The sequence below is a fragment of the Trichechus manatus genome, unplaced genomic scaffold (assembly GCF_000243295.1).
Source record: "Trichechus manatus latirostris isolate Lorelei unplaced genomic scaffold, TriManLat1.0 scaffold00004, whole genome shotgun sequence".
Lineage (NCBI taxonomy): Eukaryota > Metazoa > Chordata > Mammalia > Sirenia > Trichechidae > Trichechus > Trichechus manatus.
Genome location: NW_004443940.1, coordinates 25,331,513 through 25,340,463, shown reverse-complemented (window position 1 = coordinate 25,340,463; position 8,951 = coordinate 25,331,513). Strand labels below are relative to the sequence as shown.

The 8,951-nt window shown below is 38.5% G+C and overlaps 1 pseudogene; it reads left to right on the top strand.

Annotated features, from left to right (window-relative positions):
• Positions 1-7,133: 7,133 nt before the first annotated feature.
• LOC101341034 (poly(A) polymerase type 3-like) lies at positions 7,134-8,118 on the top strand (annotated as a pseudogene).
• Positions 8,119-8,951: the final 833 nt, after the last annotated feature.

Here is an 8,951-nt window from a genome sequence, read left to right as displayed (position 1 = left end):
TAGTTTTTCGGATCTTTGTTGTGGAGGGACGGCGTGGTGCTTCTGCCTAGACCGCCATCTTGCCGGAGACCTCCGCGTCTTTTGATTTCTTGACTGCTACTTCCATGGGTGTTGATTGTGCATCTAAGTAAAATGAAACCCTTGACAACTTCAATCTTTTCTCCATTTATCATGATGTTGCTTATTGGTCCAGTTGTGAGGATTTTTGTTTCCTTTATGTTGAGATGTAATTTATACTGAAAGCCGTAGTTTTAATCTTCATCAGTAAGTGCTTCAGAGTCTAATTACCATCCAGAATACTGAGGGCTATAACATAGGTGTATGCCCTAAATGACAAGTGGCTGCCAAGCAAAAGCTGATTTTTGTTTATTTCTATCCACATCACAAACATGTAAAATGGAAATGCTTGCAAAATGTTAATACATGCTCCTAACTCACTGATAAGGAGCCCTGGTGGCACAGTGGTTAAAGTGATCAACTGGTAACAGAAAGGTTGGCGGTTTGAAACCACGTGGCTCTGCAGGAGAAAGATGTGGCAGTCTGCTTCTGTAGACATTTACAGCCTTGGAAATCCTATGGAGTCCTATGAGTCAGAATCCACTCAACAGCAGTGGGTAACTCAATGATATTTCAGCAGCTAAAACCAATGACAATAAACAGGAAAATGTGCACGTAGTATACATGTAGCACTGATGGTGTAGTGATTAAGTACTTGGCTGCTAGTTAAAAGGTTGGTGATTTGAACCCACCAGCCACTCCACAAGGCAAAGATGTAGCAGTCTGCTTTCCGTAAAGATTACAGCCTTGGAAACCCTATGGGGCAGTTCTACTCTGTCCTATAGGGTCACTATGAGTCGGAATCAACTTGAGGTCAACATATATATGTTGTTTTACATATATATATATATATATATCCATTGCTGTCGAATCGATTCCAACTTATAGAAACCCTATATATATATATATATATTACATATATGATAGAAGAGTTTTTATATCTTCATCATCAGATGTATATGTTCAAAATGCATTAAATATGAAAGCATTTGAAAACTCTGTAATAAGCATATATATATGTTGTTATTGGTTGACTTCCAGTCCATTCCAACTTATGCCCTTCTCACCTGGCATGCCCTTCCTTGGGTCTAACTCTCTAAGACTTGCCTCTTTCTTGGTTGACTCTATCTACCACTTCTTTTACTTCAATAAACCTCAGCACTTTTATAGTTTAAAAAAAAACATCGTCTTGAATTTGTGAGTGTCTGATTCTTTCAGGCGGGTTGCTCATTTTGTTTTTCTGAATCATAATGGGCTTAAAGATAGGTATGGTGGGCAAACATTAAGCACTTAAAAGTTGCTTATTCACTCAGTGATGGTTGGAAATGCTTAGGTGTGTAGATTTTAGACCATCAATTGGTAGTTGGTTAGTGTTTACATAATGATTCTCTATCAGAGTGTTCTCTGTTCATCTCATGTTAGGATTATTTCTTGCCATTCCCACCAGGAAATAAAAAAGAAAATCGCTTGCTAGTTTTTGAGTTGGAATAAAGAAACTCTTGGGCTCTTTTCTTTTAGAGGGTTTCAGAGCAAATAGAGTAGAGAAAGAGAGAAGCAAGCTGGACTCTGATTCGGCTCCTCTCAGGCTAAATTCCTAATTATCCCTGGATCAAATAAGTGAGACTGTAAGGGAAAGAGAGATTGTGGTGTAAGCAGAGGTTTAAAAAAAAAATATGTCAGCTATTTCTGAAGCTGTGTTAGTGGCTGAAAGGTGACCCATGACCCTAGGTTGCACGTTATTGATGCTCTCTTTTTATGCATTCTGTCCAGCACACTAATGTATTAGTTTTAGTTTTATCCATGTTATTCTTTCAAAGGAAATTGTTATGTTTTACCACCATCTAATTCAGATCTTAATGTTTTACCTTCACTCCTTTTATGACTTGTTGCGAACACAGTCATTTACTGTGTACCTTTAGAGGGCATCCAGTTTCTTGAGGACCCGTTCTACAAATCTTTGCGGTGTGCCAAAAAATTTAGAGCTACAATAAGAATGGAATACAGGCCGTCCTTAACTCATACGTGGGCTGATATATTCCAAATGTGGTTTGTAAATCTCTTGTTTAAAAACCAGAATGTATTTTTCCATAGCAACTCTATTATAAAAGGTTGTTGGGTTCCCAAGCTAACCCAAAGAAGCTAATTAAACTCTTATGTTTTGAGGTCTGGAGTAAAGACTCATTAAACCACAAACTACAATGAATGACAGAATTGAAGGTACTGAAGAATCTATCTGCCGTTCACAACAGTTTTAAATTCCTGAGCATACCAGAAATTTTTCTCTGCTAACACATTCTCCCTTTTCCCATCTGCTTCCTGGTAAAATACATGGGAAATCCTTTCTTTTGGTGGCAAAGATTTAGGGATCATCTTTCTTTGACAGGAAATAACAGGGACCACCAAAAAACCGAACCTATTGCCTTCGAGTCAATTCCAACTTATAGTGACCCTACAGGACAGAGTAGAACTGCCCCATAGGGTTTCCAAGGAGGGGCTGGTGGATTTGAACTGCCGATCTTTTGATTAGCAGGCATAGCTCTTAACCACTGTGCCAGCATGGTTTCCAATCTGATGCATAATGTGAAACAAGGTTGAGGCTCTGGCCACTGGACTAGGAAGGAAGAAGCCATTTTGGTCCATGCGGTGATTTCCGGTTAGATGGGTGACCATGAGGAATGAAGCTGCTGTGAAAATCACAAGACAAGAAACACCAAAGGAACTGACAGGCAGTGAAGTGGTTTAAAATATGAACTAAGAGGAATATAAAGTCTTGAGAGAATTTCTGGAAGCAACTATGCCTTTTACTTACCGGGTAGTAGAAATTGCCAAGAGAAAAGCGTCAGTAACTCTCACAAAATAAGGTATTGGAACCTAGAGTCTATTAGACTATTCCATAGAAGGTCTGAGCCACATTACCATTTCTATTTTAGAATGCAGAGCTTGTGGAGTCATTAAATCTTATTAAATCAGTCTAAGACTACTGGGAGTTGTAATTGTCAGTTTTTATGCACTGTATCAAGTCTTATCAAACCATAGGCTTCCATGATTGCATTTGAGATACTTCTTCCCAGAGCCCACATGAATAATTACCAGTAGCAAGGTACTGGGAGATTCTACTTCTTTTATGTTTGGTCTTATAGGACTGAACATATGGTTGATTTGACCCTCCGGCAAAGTAGTGAAATGAATTAATTTCAGGATGATTAGCTACCTTTTATGGAGACTATATAGGCTTAATAATGAAGAAAAGCCATATGTCTATGTGTTTCTGTGTGGATATACATTAGGAAAATGGGGAAAAGCAAACTCTTTGGTATGAGACGTGAATGTTGAATTTATATTATCTTCATTCTACTCCAAACAGGTGATTGTCATTCGAATAACTTTGCTAATCAGCTTAGGTAATAAATGTTGTGTCTACTTATCTTACATCTCATTCTTCCAAAACAGAAATAAGCAATAATGATGCATAGTATTGTAATTACCCATATGAGATCAAGAATCTACTAAAAATGAAAATAAACAATTGAATCACATAGCAATGTAATTTTCTATTTTCAGCTGACATTTGGCTGTAAGGTAAAATATTCTCTCACTTTTTCTAGAATAGTAAGAATTTATTTGATGTTTGACAAACCATATTGTTTTAGGCATTTAATCCTTCTGATATGCTGAGTATTTGATTATTTATTGCCATGCTTTGCTATTGTATTCGTTTTTTTTTAATCTCAGCGGTAGATGGGGAGTTAGTTAAAATTTAGCAGTCTCTAAGCTCTCAAAGGAGCCCTGGTGGTGCAGTGGGTAAAAGCCTGGCTGCTAACCAAAAGGTTGGCAGTTCGAATCCACCAGCAGCTCCTTGGAAATCCTATGGGGCAGTTCTACGCTGTCCACACAGGGTCTCTATGGGTTGGGGCAACGTGTTTGGTTTTGGGCTTTTTAACCTCTCAAAATAAAATTCAGTCCCTGGTGTTATAGCTTGTTCGTAAGGAGTTTTTATAAACCAGTGAGCTAGACACTTGAAAGAAAACAACTGAGTTGCCTCTAAACACAGGATCTGCTTTCTGTTCTTGCAGGAATTTTGTTCATTTCTTTTGTGTTTGGTTTCCCTTCTCGTGCAAAATGGCTCTAATTGTCCTAAAGCTTTAGTGGAAGAACAGGACAAGAGGAATGAGTGGGTGTTTTTGTTAGGCTTTGACTATTTGGCTGGAGATAGGGTAAGGTGGTACTGAATTTCTCATGTGAGATTATGCCAGTGGTGAAAGATTTGGTTTTTATTTGTTAAATGGCCACCACATTTCTTTACAATATACACCCTGCTTAATACATATCTGGATTAAAACTTAAATTTAAATTGTGGCTGGGTTTGAAGGCCAGAGGTTTATATTTTCTTTTTTTTTTTTTTAAGTGCATAAAATACTTTAATAGCTATCAGATGGATACTTGTGGAACCCCAGTCAGGTCAGTAAACAGAACGTTTCTAGCCCTCCCTCTCAGAATATACCTCTGTTCACTGCATGCTTTTCCCTGGTCACCGCACCTGCCCTCCCTTCCACAGGTAACCACTATCCTGAATCTTATGGTAATTTTTTCTTGCTTTTATTTATAATTGTAGAGACCATATGAATCTTAAGAACAGTTTATTTTGCCTGTTTTGAAATTTTATATAAGTGGACTCATTCTGAATCTGTCTTTTGTATCTTGCTTCTTTCAATCAATGTTTTGTTTTTCAGTTTCATCCATGTATTGCGGATAGCTATAAAACAAAAAAAACCCACCTGTTGCCGTTGAGTTGATTCTGACTCATAGCGACCCTACAGGACAGAGTAGAACTGCCCCATGGAGTTTCCAAGGAGTGCCAGATGGATTTGAACTGTCAACCTTTTGGTTAGCAGCCATAGCACTTAACCACCGCACCACCAGGGTTTCCACCTATAGCTACAGTTCATTAAATTTTATTACTGCATAGTGTTCTGTGCTATGCAATTTATTGATTCTTTGCAGGAGAATATTGTTCTTTTTTTCCCCAGTTCTGGGCGATTGTAAACCATGAACTCTGTGCTGGAAACGTTCTTGTACATATCACCAAGTGTACATGTGCAAACATTTCTTTAGGGTATATACCGAGGAGTAGAATTAATGGATTAGAATGTGTTTGTATCGTAAGCTGTAACAGATAATGCCAAATTGTTTTTCAAAGGTTGAACTTGGTGATTTTTTTTTTTTTTGTTAAGCACTCAACTGCTAACTGAAAGTTCAGTGGTTTGAACCCACCAGCCTCTCCACAGGAGAAAAATGTGGCAGTCTGTTTCCGTAAAGATTTACAGCCTTGGAATCCCTATGGGGCAGTTCTACACTATGCTATAGGGTCGTTGTGAGTGGAAATTGACTCACTGGCAATGGGATGTGTGCTAAATTAACAGTTCATACTTTAATATTTTGCATCTATATTTGTAAGCAAAAATGTTTTCATTCAAAGTCACTACTTATATGGGCATGATATCAAAGTTTTATGTAGGAGGTACTTGTAAAACTGTCTGGTCCTGGTGCAATGATGGCCGATGAGGATGTTTTGATGCCCACTTACATTTCTTTAATGGCTACTGTTCTGGAAATGTTTTCAATTGCATGTTGTGCAAGACTTGGATTTAAAAAAATTTAATAGCCCCGTTGACATATATTTCACATACCATTTTAAAGTATAAAATTCAGTGATTTTTAGTATTTTCACTGAGTTGTACAACCATGGCCATTACCTAATTTTAGAACATTTTCATCCCCTAAAAGGAATCTCCATACCCAGCAGCAATAACTCCCTATTCCCCCAGCCCTAGGCAACCACTAATCTACATTTCGTTTCCATAAGCTGTTTATTCTGGATATTTCATCCAAAAGGAATCATACCATAAGTCATCATTTGTGACTGTCTTCTTTCACTTAGCATAATGTTTTCAAGGTTCATCCATGTAGTAACACGTAACAGTACACCATTCTTTTATTATTTGATAATGTTCCATTGTACAGATATACCACGTTTTGTTTTTCCATTCACCTGTTGATGGACATTTGAATCGTTTCCACCTTTTGGCCACTATGAATTATGTTGCTGTGAACATTCATGTACATGTTTATATGTATACATATGTCTTGATTTCTCTTGGAGTCCCTGGGTGGTGCAAATGGTTAACTCACTCAGCTACTAACCAAAATGTTAGAGGTTCAAATCCACCCAGGGCCACCTTGAAAGAAAGGCATAGAGATCTATTTCAAAACAAGCAGCCTCTGAAAACCCATGGGGTCACCATGAGTTGGAATTGACTTGATGGTAACTGGTATGTCAGTACCACCCTGTCTTGAATTACTGTAGTTTTGTAATGGACTTTGAAATCAGAAAGTGTGAGTCCTTCAACTTTGTCCCCCCTCCCCTTTTTTTTGTGCAAGATTGCTTGTCTATTCTGAACATTTTGCATTTTTATATGCATTTTGCGGTCAGCTTGTCATTATGTACTCATGTTAAATGGAACTTCTGTGATTCCAAGCTTTTTGTAGGAGGAAGAAACTTGATATTATAATGCCAGCAAACATGGATGACACATTTCTATATACATAATCCTTTGTTTAGTACCGGGGACTGACAATGCACACAGAACATGGCTCTGACCTTGAGCAGGCTCTCTGGGTTAGAAGCATGACACCTGGGTCCAAACTGGCTCTGACACTCAAAAGTTGTGTGATTTTAGCCTCTCAGAGTGATCAGTTCCCTGCCAGTAAAGTGGAAATAAAATATCACCTCTTCACGGGTTATATCAGCTGTCTGTTGTGACATAATTCTGTGTAACAACCAACCACAAAACCTCAGTGACAAACAGCGGTAACAGTTGATTGCTCACCTGGGTGGGATGAGCTGGGGGGTCATCTAGTCAGCGCTGTTGGCTTTGGCTGGCTTGACTCACAGGTCTGAGTGATCTGGCAACGGTGACCAGGGTGTTTTTTGTACTCCATAGTCTTGGGGAAATAGCAGAATTGCAAGAGTGAGGAGGCCCCAGCATGCAAGTACTTTTCAAAATCCTGCCTGTATGATGTCTGCGAACATCCTGCTGACCAAAGCAAGTCACATGGCTCAGTCCAGAATCAGGAGGCAGAGCAGGTGTTGTGAGGGGGTACCACACAGTTACATGGTGAAAGGTATAGACCACAGAGGGCTGAAGCATTGGCACCATTTTTGCAATGTATCATACTTTACTCTTACAGCAGGAATTTTTTGCTTCACTCCTACAGGTAAAACATACTCATCCCTTCTGAACCCTCAACTGCCATCCAATTATGGCATCAGGCTCAAATATCAAGATCTTATGGTAGTTATCAGGTCCAGATATAGCTTCTCTTGATTGGGAGAGCCATGCATTAAAAAGATAAATTATCTGCACACACTCTCCCAACATATAATCCCAAAGAAGAAATAGGATAACTGCAACAGATACTTGTGTTCAGAATGGCAACAATGGGAGACATGTAGCTAACAATGATGTGTTGTGTGTTGCTCCAAGACAAGTTGATCAAAGTGGTTCTTTCACTTCTTTCTATGATAAACTGAAATTACAGGAAGAAGTAAAAGATTTAAGAGCTGTGCAAAAGGCATTTGTGCCAGTTATCAAACTGTGTTTTGATGGGATAGAGATTGATATTTTACTGGCAAGAATAGCACTGCAGACTACTTCAGAAGATTTGGATTTACTTGATAACAGTCTGCTTAAAAGTTTAGAAACAAGATGCATAAGAAATCTTAACGGTTGCAGGGTGACTGATGAAATTTAGCATCTAGTACCAAACATTGACAACTTCAGGTTCCCTCTGAGGGCTAACAAACTGTGGGCCAAACGCCACAACATCTATCCCAGGATATTAGGTTTCTCCGGCGCTGTTTCTGTGGCTGTGCTAGTAGCAAGAACTTGCCAGCTTTATCCAAACTCAGTAGCATCAACTCTTGTACATCAATTTTTCTTGGTATTTTCTAAATGGTATGTGTTTAGATTATATTCAAATAAAATTGATTGTAGACACTGAAAAAAAAAGATGTAGAAGTTACTACAGCAATTTTGAAATCTTGCTGGAAAAATGTTGCCAGGTTTCCCTAAATTGGGAGAGGGATATATTACTCAATTAGGCTCCTCTTCTGTTCCCTGAAGTCCATTTTTATCCATGGTGCTTGCCTCTGCCCTCTGACATGTCCTTCCTTTTCCATCACCCTTCTCGGCCAATTCTGAAGAGGATGTTGGAAAATATGTCCTTGAGGCAATTTTTTTTTTCCGATCTGCTCTCTGACTCTAAAACTCAGGGGCCTCCTTTTACATTTTGAACATTCTTAGTCTTTTTTAGTTTGGGTTGGTGACGATTTTGCCGGTCCAGCTGTTCTCAAAAACTTTGTGTATTTCCAAGGTATTTTCATTTACTTCCCACCATTTTCCAAAAGCTTTTCCTATGATTCTTTTTGAGAAGGCTTGCTTTCTCTCTCGACTTGAACAGCGCTACTTTGGACACGTGTGGCTATGGTGGGACAATGCCTTTACGATTCCTAGAAGCCTTTTTATTCAACTCAAAGAATCTACTAGCTACTAACTTAATTCTATCTGAGGTCTTAAAAAAAAGCTTTGCAGCCACATCTTTATTATTAACAGCACCTAGGATTTGATATTTTCATCTTGTCTAGGAATATTTTTCTGGCTGGAGAAGCTAGAGATGAGAAACAGTTTTATTTCCAACTATAAAGTCCTGAATTCTCTATAGCCCATCAAAATTATTACAAGCAAGGCCAATTGTTTTACAAATTCATCTCCTTCTTGTGGTACTTAATCATACGTGGCTAGTAAGATACTAGCTGATGCTTTCAATGTTTTGCC